This window comes from Protopterus annectens, chromosome 5.part0 (genome assembly GCF_019279795.1).
Source record: "Protopterus annectens isolate FY-2018-M chromosome 5.part0, PAN1.0, whole genome shotgun sequence".
NCBI lineage: Eukaryota > Metazoa > Chordata > Ceratodontiformes > Protopteridae > Protopterus > Protopterus annectens.
The window spans coordinates 266,450,059-266,467,421 of NC_056735.1; positions in this window are offsets into that span (position 1 = coordinate 266,450,059).

A 17,363-nucleotide genomic window follows, 5' to 3' on the forward strand; every position below is an offset into this window, starting at 1 on the left:
GACCAAAAATATGAAGCAAAAATCTGGACATTCTGCAAAAACCTGGACAATTGAGGAGTATGCTACCTACCTCTTACACACACACACACACACACACACACACACACAGACACACACACACACACACACACACACACACACACACACACACACACACACACACACACACACACACACACAAGCACTCCTCTCTCCTGACACATATATACACCCACACTCCTACATTCCTCTTACTTACACACACCCCCTACCTCCCTCTTATTTACACACCCACACACACACACACACACACACACACACACACACACACACACACACACACACCATACTTCTCAACTTCTTAATGCAAGAAATCTGGACAAAGTCTGTCATAATGGGGAGGGGGGACAAAGGCCCAAAACTAGGCACACCTTTTAAATATTGCTCTTACAAACTTTGAAAGTGATAGAACAATATGGTTTGCATTAGTATGAATTTCCTGAAGGATATGAAGTCTAAAGCTCAAAAATCTGCCATTATTTTCTGACTTCAGTCTTCAATCATTTCTCAGGTATTTGCCAGAAAAACACAATTTTATGAGAAACAGACCAAAAGTATGAGGCAAAAATCTGGACGTTCTGTGAAAATCTGGACAGTGCAATGTTTTTTATTCGTCTTGCTTAAAAAAAATTAGCTTCAGGGTCTTTGAATAAGACCATCAGGATCAGATCTGCAGGACCGGTTTCTGGTAAAAGGGCGAGATGCGAAGCATAAAGCCATGGAAATAGTTTAAAATTTCCCTCCAACTTCCAGCTGCAAGCAGACCACAGGGCAAGCAAGCAGCTGCTCAGCCTCAGCTGCAAATGCAGATGTTATTAGTTCTTCCATTTTTTAAACTCAGGGTAAGCAGCTGCTTAGCCACAAATGGAGAAGTCTCTTTGTTTACTTTTTACTGAGGGTGAGCTGTGTAACATTAACCATAAGGGAAAATTATTTTTTCTTTTTTTTTTTTTATTACAGAAAGGTCAGGCATCAGGATGTGACATCCACGTGTCTACAATGACTGCGTGGACCCCTAGAAATTATCATACAGACCTCCAGGGTCTGCAGACCACAGTTTTGGAATCACTGGATTAGACAATGTGATTAAGATAGGAGGAACATATTTGATGGTGAATGAAATTTCTGTGTTATGTATACAATTTGAGAATAACAATATAAGTAGAATCCAATGGGAAAATAATAGAAGAGTTAAAAAAATGTTGTTCTTTCTGGAAAACATATAGGTTATCATTTAGAAAAAGGTTTATTTTATAAATTCAGTATTAATAGGAAAAATATATTTAGCAACAATATTTATGTTGCAAACAATATCTGAAAAATAATTATTGCAGATATTTTTTCATTCATATAAGATTCTAGATTGAATCCAGTAAAAATAAATGCACTTATATAGCCAAACTGGAAGCAAAGCTCTCTTCACCCAAGACTGGACTAGACAGTCAAGAGGAGAAGGTAAACACTTGCACCACACCACACTCATCACATAATCCCTCAAAACCTACACCACCAAAACACACACATAGAAACACAAAACACACACTTACATTCACGGAGGCTCTCAATAAAAACCTGCCCAAGCATCAGGGACATCCAAAGCATAAACGCAAGCAAACTCCACCCCCAACACAACCCAAATGACACACAGCCCACAAACTCAGTGTGCCACTCAACCACAGCCCATAAGGCATAACAACGTACCCAACACTCTAGTCATAGGTCACTCTATAGTCAGGCACACTGATGTTCCACTCACTAGACTAAACAAGGAGAAAGTTACTGTCAGCTGCCTGTCAGGTGCCAGGATCTGCCACATAATGCATGCACTCAGGTCACTCCACAATAAGTACAAATATGACACTGTCATTGTCCATGTTGGTGTGAATGACCTGAGACGTACCTCCCTGGACTACATGAAAAGAGACATGGAGGAGCTCTCCGATCTTGTATCCCAGGCAGGTATGACCCTATCCCTGAGTAGCATCCTGCCATCACCCAGAATGATACCACAGTACAAGGACAAAATGATTGACTTCAACAATTGGCTAAGCTTCTGGTGTCATTCTAAGGGGATTCAGTATTTGTCTGCCTGGGACGACATGATCGACAGACCACAATGCTTTGCCAGAGATGGCCTGCACCTGTCGCCCTTAGGATTCCGGATACTGGCTAAGGCTCTTGCCACCCCTATAGTGCCTTTTTTAGGCAAGGTTCAAATGACAAATTCACCACCGTAACAGGTACAAGCAAGCAAAATATGAGGGTAATGCTACTCAATGCTAGAAGTCTAAACCTCAAAATGCACTCACTCGAGGCACTCCTTAAAATGGAGAACACTGACATCTGTGCAGTGACAGGGACCTGGTTCAAAGCTCCAGAGAGCACCCCTGCATTACCAGGCTACAATTCATACCACGCCTTTCGGCCACTTAACCCAGAATGAAGCACTAAAGGTGGAGGCGTGTCCATATTCATTAAAGATATCCACACCTCCAGGGTTGTTGCACAGCATAATGCATGTAAGATTATCCAAGTACAACTAACTCTGGGCAAGACAGCAAACCAAATTGTAGCTTGCTACATACCCCCCACCATGCCCCAGGATTCCCACTCCTCATTTCTTGATACACTGGAAAGTATTAGGGTACAACCCAACACCCTAATAATGGGTGATTTCAACTACCCCACCATTAACTGGGAAAACTACTCATGTACCAACTCTTTTGCTCAACGTTTTCTAGAATTCATAAATTCCAATGCCTTGGATCAACTTATTCACGTCCCCACCAGGGGCAGCAATATCCTAGACCTGGTCATTACCAACATGGGAAACCAGTGTTCCACACCAGAGGTCAATTCCTCGTTGGTCAGATCCGACCACAAGCTAATCAGCCTAGACATCCACATCCCACCCCCACCCCCAAGTAGGGAAACCATCGTAAAAAACTTCTCCAAAGCCAATTTCACACTTCTTAAGACAGAAGTGGCAAACACCCATGCAGACGGACAATAGAGGTATGACTGCTGAATCCTACACAAATGCACTTTATAAGCACTTACACGAGTGCATGGATCATGCTATCCCTAATAGAACCAAGATGTTATCTTCCAAAAAAAAGGAAGCCAATCTGGAGGTCCTCTGCGATAAACAAAGTCTATAACAGAAGAAAGAAACTGTTGCAAAAAAGAGTAAAATCCCATGACTGGAGGAACTCCCTGGTCAACCTCAGTAAGAAGCTGAGATCCCTCATAAAATCCTCCAAAGCTAGTTATGAAAACAAAATTTCCACTGACTCTAAAGACAACCACAAAGCATTCTATAGCTATGTCAAGAATCTCAATGGGAACACTCAGATCTGCTCTGAGTTACAGCACAATGGCACTAAATATACAGAACCAATTGATATTGCCAACATCCTAGCAGATAGGTTCAGTGCTAACTTTACCCCCCTCTCACCCCCTAGAGGGCCCATCTCTATACCGGAAGAATGCAAAGTTCCTATAATCATGGCTGCACAGATAAAAAACATACTCTCCAAAGCCAAGAACACAACATCCATGGGACCTGACAATATCCCAGGCTGCATTCTACACGAACTACAGAATGAACTGGCACCCTACCTAAGTACCATGTTCAATCATAGCCTCACCTCAGGCTTTGTACCCACTGAATGGCATACCGTGACAGTTATCCCACTCCACAAAGGGGGAGCCACAACGGACCCTGGAAACTACTGCCCCATTAGCCTGATAAGCCTGGTCTGCAAGGTCATGGAACATATCATCGTGGAACTCATAAACAAAGACATTGGTAATCTCCAAACTCTGGACCCTGCCCAGTTTGGATTTGTAAAAGGCAGATCATGTCTCCTAAACCTGATTGACTTCTTTGAAGCAGTCACCAAAGCCATAGATGAGGGTAAAATGGTTCACACAGCTTATCTAGATCTCGCCAAGACTTTCGACACCATCCCTCACTCTGGAATTATAGATAAGCTCACTAAACTAGGTATAAATCCCTATGTCACAAGATGGGTTGCCAACTGGCTCACGGACAGAACCCACACTGTGAAAGTAGCGGATTCCAAATCCGACTTCAGACCAGTGACAAGTGGAGTACCACAGGGTTCAGTCCTGGGTCCTCTCCTGTTTGGTATCTACTTCTCTGAAATGCAGGCTAACACAGAAGGTCTTTGGCTAACAAAGTTTGCGGATGACTGCAAACTAGGAGCCATAATTGAAACTTCTAACGATGTGGACAAACTACAAAAGGGCCTAACTAAGACAGATACCTGGTGTCAAAGCCATGGCCTGAAGCTCAATGCCAAAAAGTGTATTGTCATCCCCTTTGGTAAAAACTCTCTACCCATGAACTACCACATAGCTGGTAGTCTACTTAATGCCGAAAATGTGATAAGAGACCTTGGGACACAGGTGGACAGTAGTCTCTCCTTTGATAATCACATTGCCACAGTGGTCAGGAAATCCTTCTATGTGGCTCATCTCATCACAAAAGGATTCTCATCCAGAAAAAAAGAGGTCATTGTTCCCCTCTACTCATCACTCATAAGACCCATTATAGAGTACAATGCCCCTTTTGGTATGTACCTCATAAGACATCTACAACAACTGGAAAGACCACAGAAATACCTCACAAAGAGGATTACTGGCCTCAAACAGATGCCCTACGCAGACCATCTCAAAAAACTACAGCTTTACTCCATAGCATATCACCTACTCAGGGGCGATCTCTGCCTAACATACAAAGCTATGTCAAACCCAGAGCTGTTGGACATGCTCCACTTAAAGAAATCCCAATCCCTCCAAGGTACACGCTTTAGGGACCTAAACCTTGTCACCACAATAAACAGAACATGCTGGAGGGATAGATTCTTGTCCCAGAGACTTCCCATACTCTGGAACAGACTACCTATCTATGTCAAACAGAGCTCCGCATTAGCACTCTTCAAGAAAAATCTTGATGATTGGATGGGAAATGGGAAATTCACCCCAGGGATCACTTCTGTTGCTCTGCTCGACAGGGGCACAGGAAAATAATTTTCTTGGGTGGCGAAAGCAAAGGTACATTTTTTGGCTAGGCTTATATAGGCCCTAGGACCAATAGCCTAGTACCTACCTATGAACCTATGAACCTATAAAGAGGAAGGAAGTTTAGGGTTAATAAACCCAGTAGCATATGTTGATTCATTAAACTTATATAAAGTGTTAAAGTGGATAAATGAAAAATATGAGAGATTAGTTTTAAAAAAATGTTTAAATGTAAGTATGATATATTCTGGGGTATGGTAAAAAGACACAAAAGAGAAAAAGAATGTATAAATGAAGAGATGAAATATTATCAAGAAAAAATATTAACGTGGAAAATAAAATTTGAGAAGGAGAAAAGTATGATATAAGAATATAATGATACAATATTATTATGTTAAACCATGAAAAAATCTAGCAGAAGGAAATATTAAAACTATAAAAATAAGACATAAATAGTGTAATAAGAAAGTAGAATGTCAAGATTTTTTGTGGAGACTGGTAATAGATAAATTACCACTGAAAGGAAACATGTCATATAAAAAGAACAGTGAAAGATTATGCTTGCATTTTGGGAAGAGGAAACTACAGAACATGTTTTTCTTTTTTTTTTTCTTTTTTTTCTTTTTCATATATAATAATAATTAATATTACAGTCTTTTAAATAGATAGATGTTATAACATTATATATACACTATATACAATTGGCTTGAACAATTAGTGTAAAACTAAGACAAATATAAAGAGTAGAAAAAAAAAACAAAAATTATTTGAACAAACAATAACTTCAAATAAGTTACACGTGAAGGATTAGTCTGAGTCCAGTTCTAATGTCTCAGTAAGAGCAAGGATTTTCACCCAAGGATTGTTAGTCCATTTTTCTAGGAACAATTATCTGTTCTTTGACTTTGATTTCAAGAAACACAGTTTCTTTCAACAATTTCAAGAATTCTTCAATAGTGGGTTCTTGTACTGACTTCCATTTTCCTGTTATACATTTTCTCGCCACAGCCAGTATGGACCATAATAGATATAAATCCTTTTTACTCATTTCTGTATTATCATTTACATTTAAGAAAATTAAGGATTTGGTTAAAACAAATGCATTTGTGAAAATAGCTTGTAGGAATTTAATAATTTCTTCCCAAAATTTTTTAATTTTAATACATTCATAAAACACATGAATCCAATCTGCTTTACAGTTTAATAAACATTTGCAGCAGATAGTATTTTTTGTTGTTGTAAATTTAGCTAATTTATCTGGTGTGATAAATGCTCTGCGTATAAATCTCCAATTATAGATTTTCCATAGTTGTAAATTAAATGTAGAGTTGATAGAATATGAGAGATTGGCTTTACTTTCAGCTGTTATATTAGTTTGAAGTCCTTTAGTTAAAATAAATAAATTAAACAGTTCATCACTTACAATTAGTGAAATATAGGGTGCAATACCCCCTACAGGGCATGAAACAGTGAGCGATGAACTGTTTAATTTATTTTAAACATTTTAAATCTCAAAAACATTTTCTTAAATTTAAGTTATGTTTTGTTATCTTAGCTGGAAGTTCAGCTCAGTATATTAAATAATGATTTATCTTTGTGTAGGTTAGTACATTAAATACTGGTGTATTTCCTGATTTTATTTTATGAATTTAAAGTTAATTATGGTTTTAAATATTTAATATTAAATGTTGTATTTTACATACACTATAGGGCGACAGTTGGTAACATTTAGTTATTTTATTGTTTACGTAGTATTTCTTGTTTCTAAGATATAAGTTTTCAATGCATTCATCCAGGTTTCCTGAATGAATGCTGATGGGCGAGGATCCATGATGGGGCTAATGAATTATTCAACATCTTCCTTCCAATTGGAAGGTAAACATCATGTGATCTTCAGAATATAGTTTTAAGGTATATATTTTTTACTACACAAACTGTCTGAAGAAGTTTGAACTTCGTGTCAAACAAAAAGTGTTCAATAAACTTGTAGCAGCTTCACATTATCTGTTACAGCTTTGTTCTGATGCCTTGGAGGCTTTTTCTTTTATTTTGCATTAGTTTTTAGTGTTTTGGCTTTTCATAGGTTCATAGGTTCATACTAGGCTATCTGCCCTAGGGCATTTATAAGCCTAGCCAGAGTGTGTTTGGCTTTCGCCACCCATTTTAAATTAATTTTGCTATGCCCTTTTTCGAGGTTAGTATACTATGCCTCTGTCTAACAGTGACACAGAAGTGATACCCGGGGTAAACCTATGATCTCCCATCCACTCATCAAGATTCCTCTTGAAGAGAGTCAATGAGGGACTCTGCCTAACCTAGACTGGGATTTTATTCCAGAGTGAAGGGAGCCTCTGGGTTATGAATCTGTCCCTCCAGCATGTCCTATTTATTTCAGTGCTGAGGTTCAAGTCTCTCGAGTGCGTAGCTCGATGGGATTTGGATTTTCTGAGGTGCAGCATGTCCATTAATTCCGGGTTGGACATGGCTTTATACATCAGGCACAGATCGCCTCTGAGCAGGTGGTATGCCACTGAGTAGAGCTGGAGTTTCTTTAACCGGGCAGCATATGACATCTGTTTGAGCCCTTTGATCCTCTTGGTGAGGTACTTTTGGAGTCTTTCCAGTTGCTGCAGGTGTCTGGTAAGGTACATCCCAAAAGGGGCATTGTACTCAATTATGGGCCTGATGAGGGATGAGTAAAGAGGCACGATGACCTCCCCTGATCTAGATGTGAATCCCTTCATGATTAGGTGGGCTATATAAAATGTTTTTCTAATCACTTTGGCCATGTGGTTGTCAAATGAGAGATTGCTATCAACTTGGGTCCCCAGGTCCCTAATTACTTCTTCTGTACTTAATGGATTACCACCTATGTGGTAATTTGTGGGCACTTTGTTTTTGCCAAAGGGGATGACTATACACTTTTTGGCATTTACCTTGAGGCCATGGCTCTGACACCAGTTGTCTGTTTCTATGAGGCCCTTTTGGAGGACACTTGTATTGGCTGGAGAGTCGATTATGGCTCCCAGTTTGCAGTCATCTGTGAACTTGGTCAGCCACAGTCCTTCCGTGTTGGCCTGTACCTCCGAGAAATATATACCGAACAAGAGAGGTCCCAGGACTGAGCCTTGTGGGATGCCACTTGTAACTTGTTTGGAGTCTGACATGGCTCCAGCAATTCTAACCATGTGGGTTCTGTCCTAGAGCCAGTTTGCAACCCATCTAGTGACATAGGGGTTTATATTTAAGCTGGTGAGCTTATCTATAATGCCCAAGTGGGGTATTGTATCGAAGGCTTTTGTAAAGTCCAGGTAGGCTGTGTGGACCACCTTCCCCTCATCAATGGCCTTGGTGACTGTTTCAAATAAATTGACCAGGTTTAAGAGGCAGGATCTGCCCTTAACAAAGCCGAACTGGGTAGGATCCAGTGTCTGTAGGTCCCCAATATCTTTATTTATGAGGCCCATGATGATCCTTTCCATAGCTTTGCAGACCAAGCTAGTCAGGCTTATGGGGCAATAGTTTCCAGGATCCGTTGAGGCATCACCTTTGTGGAGAGGGACCACTGTTGCTGTACGCCACTCTTTGGGTACATATCCTGTAGTAAGGCTGAGACTGAACAGTAGTTTTATGTTTGGGTTTAGCTCTTCTTGGAGTTCATGTAGGATGCAGCCCAGGACACCATCTGGTCCCATTGATGCTGTGTTTTTTGCTTTGGAGAGGGCGGCTCTTACCTGAGCATCTGAGATGTCAGAGGTGCAGCACTCTGCTGGGATAGATATTTGCCCTTTTGGTGGGGAGGGGGGGGGGAGAATTTGCGCTGAACCTGTCAGCTAGGATGTTGGCAATGTCTGTGGGTTCGGTGTATTTTTTGTCATTTTGGACTAATTCTGAGCATATCTGGGAATTCCCACCCAGGTTCCTAGCATAACTAAAGAAAGCCTTGTGATTATCCTTAGTGTCCTGTGCAATTTTTCTCTCGAAGCTGGCCTTAGACGATTTTATGAGTGCCCATAGTTTTTTGCTAATACTGATCAGAGATGCCTTCCCTTTTTGGGATTTTGCTCTATCATGTAGTAGCTTCCTCTTTCTATTGTATAGTTTGTTTATGGCTGGGGTCCACCAGACAGGACGCCTGCCTTTGGAGGATTGGGTCTTGGTTTTATTTGGGATTGCATGATCCATGCGTTCCTGAAGGTGTTCATAGAATGTGTTTATAAAGGATTCTGTGGTCTGGGCCATATTTTCCACAGGCCCGGGGGCTTTGAAGGATTCCACCTCGGTTTTGAGGAGTGTGAAATTTGCTTTAGAGAAGTTTTTCACTGTGGTTTTCTGGGCAGGGGTTGGGGTCGGGATGTGAATATCCAGTGAGATTAGTTTATGGTCTGATCTTACCAGTGAGGGATACACTTCTGGTCTGGAGCATAGAGTCCCCATGTTGGTGATGATTAGGTCCAGTATGTTTTCCCCTCTTGTGGGAGTGGTAACAAGTTGTTCCATAGCATTTGAGTTTATAAATTCTAGGAACCTTTGGGCTAGGGTGTTGGAGCTAAAGTAATGCTCCCAGTCTATGTTTGGGTAGTTGATGTCGCCCAATATAATGGTGTTTGGAGAGACCTTCATATTTTCCAGTGTTCTCAGGAAGGCCGAGTGGGGTTCCTGGGTTTGGGAGGGTGGTCTGTAGCAGGCTATAAACTGGAAGGCAGTTTTACCCACTGTTAGTTGTACATGGATAGTCTCTGATGCTTCGTGCTGTGCCACCAACCTGGAGGTGTGGGTATCTTTGACGAATATTGATACTCCCCCTCCTTTTGTGGTACGGTCCAAGTTTTGGGGCCGAAAAGCATGGTATGAGGTATAACCTGGTAGTGCTGGGGTGCTCTCGGGAGCCTTGAACCAGGTTTCTGTTACTGCACAGATATCGATGTTCTCCATGCTAAGGAGAGTTTCGAGTGTGTGCATCTTGAAGTTTAGACTTCTGGCGTTGAGTAGCATTACTCTTAGTTTCTTATCCCTTGTGATACCTATGGAGGTGGGTTTGTCTTTTGAGCCTTGCCTAAAAAAGGCACTATGGGGGTAGCAAGAGCCTTTGCCAATATCCAAAAGCCCAGGGGTGACAGGTGCAAGCTGTCCCTAGTGAAGCATCGTGGCTTGTCGAGCATGTCATCCCAGGCTGATAGGCATTGGATCCCCTTTGAATGACACCAATACTTAAGCCAATTGTTGAAATTGATCATCTTGTCTTCATATTGTGGCATCATTCTTGGTGAGGGTAAGATGCTACTCAAGGTCAGGGTCATACCGACCTGGGCTACATGCTCAGAGAGCTCCTCTATCTCTTTTCATGTAGTCCAGGGAGGTACATCTCAGGTCATTCACACCAGCATGGACAATGACTGAGTCATATTTGTACTTGCCTTGGAGTGATCTGAGTGCTTGTGTTATGTGGCAGATCCTAGCGCCCGACAGGCAGCTCACCATGACCTTCTCCTTGTTCAGCCTGGTGACCGGGACGTCAGTGTGCCTGACGATAGAGTCACCTATTACAAGTGTATCAGGTGTGTTGTTTAGTCTTAAGGACTGTGACTGTTCGGCACACTGGCTTTGTGAGCTATGTGTTGCACGTGTTTTGTTTTGGGGTAGCGGTTGCTTGGGTGTCTGCTTTGAAGGTCTCTGCTGCTTAGGCAGATTTTTATTTAGAGCCTCCGAGTATGTTTTTGTGTGTTTATGTGTTTGGTTTGCTGTCGTGGTAGGTCTATGTGAGATTGGAATTGTAGTGAGTGTGGTTTCCTTCTCCTCCTGACTGGTTATGCCAGTACTGAGTTGAGAGAGCTTAGCCTCCAGTTTGGCTATATGGTTGCATCTCTCACATGTGTTGGAATTTGTTGGGAGGAGGAGAGGGTTGTCTGTGTACATGAGGCAGTTGTAACATTGCCTCAAGATTCCCAGATTCACCAGCTGGACTGGAGAGGAGATTGACAACTTGACCTTTGGACATGCTAGAATAGTATTGGGAATTCCTTTATAATTGAAAAAAGGGCCAGTGGGGAACAAGGTACTCAAGGGGAGTTTGTGAGGGTGTAGTGCTTTTAATTTTTTAGTGCTGACTTAGTGAGCAAGTGCCAGGTAACTTAAATGCAATGTGTTACAGGTAACTTAAATGCAAAAATGACAAACAGTAACTTTCTTTCATGTGAAACAAGGAAATAAGTACAGTAAGCAATGCAGATATCACTAGGGATCCACAGATGCGCTGAAAAGCTGCGTTTTAGGTGGAATTAGCGTTTCAGGGAAATAACAAGCAAACAAACAACAAGCATACAAACAAAGCTAGATTCAGCAGGCCTGGATATAGTCTATGCTACAGCAAACAAGGTGTACCAATTTCAGTAAGAAACAGTTCAAATATGCAGGCACTATAAGCCTTTAACCAGAAATTCCCAACTCAGAAGGGCAGAGTCCAGCCTCTCCTCCCACAAGAATGCAGACCACGAACCTTCTTAATGTAAAATAACTGGCCTGAAGCCCAAGTGCTTAAACCAGAACCAATACACTTTTAGAATAACAGACACTGAGCCGTCAATCAGCAGTTCCCAACTTAGAAGGATGTAAGCTACCTGTCCTGCCACCACAGTGCAGGCCACAAACCTTCCCAATGTAAAACAACTGGTCTGAAGCCCAAGTGCTTAATCCAAAAGACTTAGAATGATAGCTACACTTTAATCAAGTTGCTACCAAGCAGTAATAAATACAATTGAATACTTTAAGGAATGCCTGGATTAGTGCTCAAGTTATACAAACAAAGCTAGATTCAGCAGGCCTGGATCTAGTCTATGCTACAGCAAACAAGGTGTACCAATTTCAGTAAGAAGCAGTTCAAATATGCAGGCACTATAAGCCTTTAACCAGAAATTCCCAGCTCAGAAGGGCAGAGTCCAGCCTCTCCTCCCACAAGAGTGCAGACCATGAACCCTCTTAATGTAAAATAACTGGCCTGAAGCCCAAGTGCTTAAAACAGAATTAATACACTTTTAGAATAACAGACACTGAGACCTCAATCAGCAGTTCCCAACTTAGAAGGATGTAAGCTACCTGTCCTGCCACCACAGTGCAGGCCACAAACCTTCCTAATGTAAAACAACTGGTCTGAAGCCCAAGTGCGTAAACTAAAAGGCTTAGAATGAGTTACACCAAGCAGTAATAAACACAACTGAGTACTTTTAAGATGACGCAAAAGAAAAATGAAGTAGGAAGAAACACAAATACAGTAAAAGCAGATACATTTTTTTTTTGGGATCCTGCTTCATCTTCTTATTCCAAGTTCCATTCTCTACAAAAATTACATTTAGTTATTCAATCATAAAGTACCTGCTATATATTGTTCTTCAAAATATTATATCTGCTAGAGGGCATCACCTGGAAGATCCTTGACATCTTTCTTACTGTTTATTAGGCATTTAGTTATTTAGTTTAAACTACCTGTTACATCCTTGGCAACAGAGCTCTCCTGAAGCTTTTTATGGTTAACTATGTCCATACCACTGGAAGTTTACTTCTCTGAAAAACAGAAATAGGTTCAATATCAAGAGATATGATCACTTGCCTTGTTTAACCAATGCAGAACCCTTGTTATTCAGTGAAAAAGGCTGTCTGCAACACAGTTATAATGACTTTTACTATTATTTATATCCATTAGACCCATCTGAACAGTTTTCTGCTAGCTAGGTTTTCACCTAGCTCCAGCAGTAACATTGTTAGGACTCAGTACACTCGAATGGTCAAAAAGGATATGCCAGTCTACAAAGTATACAACCCTTTACAAAGCCTACTTTTGAATAGTTGTCATTGTGTACTCTGTTCTCAAATGCATAACACTAATAAAAATGGATTTTTCCTGGCATACAATGGTGAGTCAGATATTCTTCATAAAGGAGACAAAATTTGCCAATGGACGTAAGAACAGCAAGAATCACTGGTCAGTACTGCCTTATTGTAGTACTTCTGGTGACCACAGATGAGTACCTTAGAGTTCTGAGAAATGCTGACATTCAAAGTGTTTTAAGAACATTTGTTTCATTATAGTCAGTTGTTTGGCATTGCAATGGAAAAGCATGCATGACAAGTGAATTATTCTAGGAGTGCATCAGCAATCATTCTATACTCCAGTTCCACCTGCCAGGCATACCTCTAACTGTGCAGTTTTTCATAGAACGTCCAGATTTTTGCCTCATATTTTTGGTCTGCTCATCATAAAATGTGTAGTTTTCTTGCAAGTTATTGAGGACTGAAGTAACTAAATAATGACAAACAGTTAAGTTTAACCATTCATAGCCTTAAAAAAAATATGCTGACCCAGCACTTTCTATTCTAGTAATTGTTTTAAGTTTATAAGAGTAATATTTAAAATTTGTACCTATTTTTGGACCTTTGTCATCCCATTATTTTTGGCTTTACCCAGATTTCTTGTGATAAGAGACTGAGAGGTATGCTGCTGGGAAATGCTTTGTAATCTGGACAATGCCATCTCACAGATAACCCAAAATAATGACAACAGTGGTGTGACTCCTGTGTTCCTTCCAGCAACATTATAGAAACCTATTGGCCAGAGTATCCTCATGTGAGTTAAAAGACTGTTTTGAAAATGACATATAGAAGTGTCGTAACAATCCATTCTTTCATTTTGGGTGTTGTACATATTAACCAATACCCTTTACAAATATGCATCTCACAATGAGGTGAAGAACTTAATGCAGCAGAAAATGGGACTAAACTGTTGCTACATCGTTCTTGTATGACAAATCTCAGAAACGTAACTTGATTCTCGGTCCCTAGTAAATAACATCATCATTGATGAACATTTAGTTAATATGGCATACAGAATGCAGTCTCAGGCTTAGCTGGATCTAGCTTCAGTTGAGTATCATTAATTAGTTAAGAATGGACTACAGACAGTCTTGTAATTGAGTAAAAATCTGTCTCAGAGCCTGGAGAGAAAAAAAGCAAACCTGATATGATTTTTATATTAATTACTTTAATTTGCATGGTTTTAATAGTACCTACTCTAAGGAATTGGAGTTTTAAAGCAATGCTTTGCTAATAAAGTGACTGACAGCTGCATGGGGCTTTTGCACTAAAGCATAGCTGGGTAGCAACAAATGGTGGTTAGTTCTTTGTTGATTATTATTCCCCATATTTTAACCGGATGGGCTAATGTGCATGTGGAAGATAGTTGCTAGGATTAAATATGTGCAAACGTGTTTCTGTTAAGACTAATCAGAAGGTTCTGTGAGTACTTAAGTGGTTATTGAACATTTCTAGTAGTAAATATATTCTATAGTCTAGACAGGTTTAATGTGAATTTACAAGCAAGTAACTTAAAGCTACATGAGACTTTTTTTAGATGAACACAAAATAGTGAACCTTTTCATTGGTTTGTCTGCCTGATAATATATCCCAAATGGTTAAAATGAGTGCTGGTGGTTGATTAAGTGTCTTAAACTTATAAAGGCATTTCATCTTAAACATAGCCTGGTAGCTAGTAAACTTTCAGTCTGGCAAAAAAGAAAGGCCACCATTGTTATAAGGTTAGCAATATGTTAAGGACTGAGCTTTATACAAAAACCCAATATTACTGTCTTCCCCTCAAAACCATTGTGCTATTCCATTTCTGTCACATGTAAACTATATATACATTGCTATTAAGTTTATTATAGAAATTCCCTAAGCTGAGTTATCCTTTTTGGGAAGTTAAATACTCTTGTAGAAAATATTTCCTGTACATATTCTTTGCAAAGTCTATCATCACTGACTTTTGACTTGACTACATTGTGTGTAAATATTAATCCATTTATCAAGATTGTGTTATTCATATAAAATAGGTCCAGTTCGAATCAACATATTATTGTGGTTAACAAACATTAAGCAAAAAGAAGATATTAATAAATTATTTCCTTTTTCTGTCTTATATGAATGCTGAAGTTGTCATATGAGGCTTATGGTAACTTATGTGTGCCTCTTCTGAGGAGTGGAAAAAGCATGGTGTGAGGTGTAGCTACAGCCTGTGAATGTAGGACTTCCACTAATTCTCAGAATATCTGTACAAAATAAGAAAATATCCTGCCAGAAGAAAACCCTAAACATTGAGTATGAGTAACTGCTATGGGTTTGTATCTGGTAGCAGGACAGATATGAAGCAATACTTCTTATGCTGTGATGCAGGGTAAGTATAGAATGAGTCTCATTCAAATATTCAGACATTCATTACTTTAATTAGAAATGGCAGCGGTCATGACTACCAGTACAATTCTGCACTGGTGTAAGAAAAGACAAACAGGTGTTGCTTGTTTTCTTACCTGATGCACTATATTCCCTATATAGAAGTACTGTTTTTCCTGAGTTGAACTTGGTATGTTCTGCAATCACAAAGGTCGTGCTGTGCAAGAACACCCATCTCCATAGAGGTTGTTTAGATAATCTCCTGTTTTTGTCTTGAAAGGAACATCACTCATGGGTTGAACTCAAATGGGTGCTGCCTGGAGAGCTTTGCAAAAACTTTTTCCCCCAACATTTCTTATGGAAGGTCCTCTTACTACAACAGTTTGACATTTCCCCTTGGCATACTTAAGTGCTTCAGTGGAATGAATGAGACACTGTACCATCATGGTATTACAACTACAAATAATTTATAAAAGCTAAAATTATCTTTAGTTGAACTAGTGTTCTAGTTATTCATTCAGATGTTGTTATTATTATAAGTATTACATTATATTTGTCTTTTTAAGATTGTTTTAATTATACCATGTCATAACAGAACTTTAATTAAGTAAAAAACATTATCACATCATACCTCTCAACCTCTTGGAACAAGAGATCTGGACAAAATAGGGATCATTTTTAAATATTGCCCTTACAAACTTAGACATTGATAGGCTAACAGGTTTTGATTTAGCATGAATTTCTGAAGGATATGAAGTCTGAAACTCAAATGTATGTCATTATTTTCTAACTTCAACCTTTAATGTTTAACACTAATTTGCCAGAAAACCACAATTTTATGAAAAGCAGCCAGAAAATATGAGGCCAAAATTTGGACATTCTGTAAAAATCTGTACAGTTGCGAGGTATGTATCAATGTATCACATCAGTGTCATAGCACGGTTTCACTTTATAATCTCGAAATACTAAAATATCGAATGTTGGTATCTCGAGACCATAAAGTCGAAAGTGCAGTTATGTGAAACTGCATAATATCAAATGCGGAAAGGTCGAATCCGCCATTGTGTTGTCACGTTCGTGACATGCAGTGTGGTTTGTGGATTTAAGTGGTGTTCTTGTAAGGGTATTCGGTAGGGATTTCTGTGTGTGTGTGTGTGTGTGTGTGTGTGTGTGTGTGTGTGTGTGTGTGTGTGTTTGTGTGTAGTGGTGAGTTTTATGTGTTTGTGTGTTTAGTGCGACCTTGGAGTTAGTATATATAAGTAGCGAGGGTGTGGGGAGGTGCAGCCCCCCACATGGGGGTGTAGGGTGGCTTGCCCCCCTGCTCATAGGTAGGGTAGGTGTGTTTGTTCATTGTGTTGTGTTTGTGTGTGTTGTTTTCTTTGTTGCAGTGTCATTAGGTAGGTGTATGTGTGCTTGTTTGTGTGGTGGTGTGTGTATGTGAATGATCGCTATTTTGAATTTCGCAGTTGTGGGTACCATTTTTTGGGCTTTTGGCTTTATAGTCTCGAGATACTAAAATTCAGTATTTTAGTATTTTGAGATTATAAAGTGAATCCCATAGCACATATAATTGCATTATCTTACTTGACTCATGAATACGTGAGCAATGGTATTAACTCCATAGCAGAGTAGAAAACTAGCCAACTGGAAGCCAGAAAGTCTGAAGTGCTATCAAAAGAAGGTTTTCCCTGTTGACTTCTGGACTTCAAAGGTACTGCAGATCACAAAAACATTGCCACCTGTTGGTTATTTCACCAAAGTGGTGGTGCCTGTAATGTAACACTTCATAGGCACCTTACAGTTAGAGTAATATATATATATATATATATATATATATATATATATATATATATATATATATATATATATATATGGGTCTACTACACTAAACCGAAATGACACAACACTGACAACCACAACACAGACACCACATGAACGAAACTGCAAAAACACGAAAGTTCACATGCCCGACAAACCACAATCCCAGCAGTTAACAAAACAAAAAGTTCGCTGTTCCACACAACACACACACAACACAAGCACACCAACAACCTAAAAAC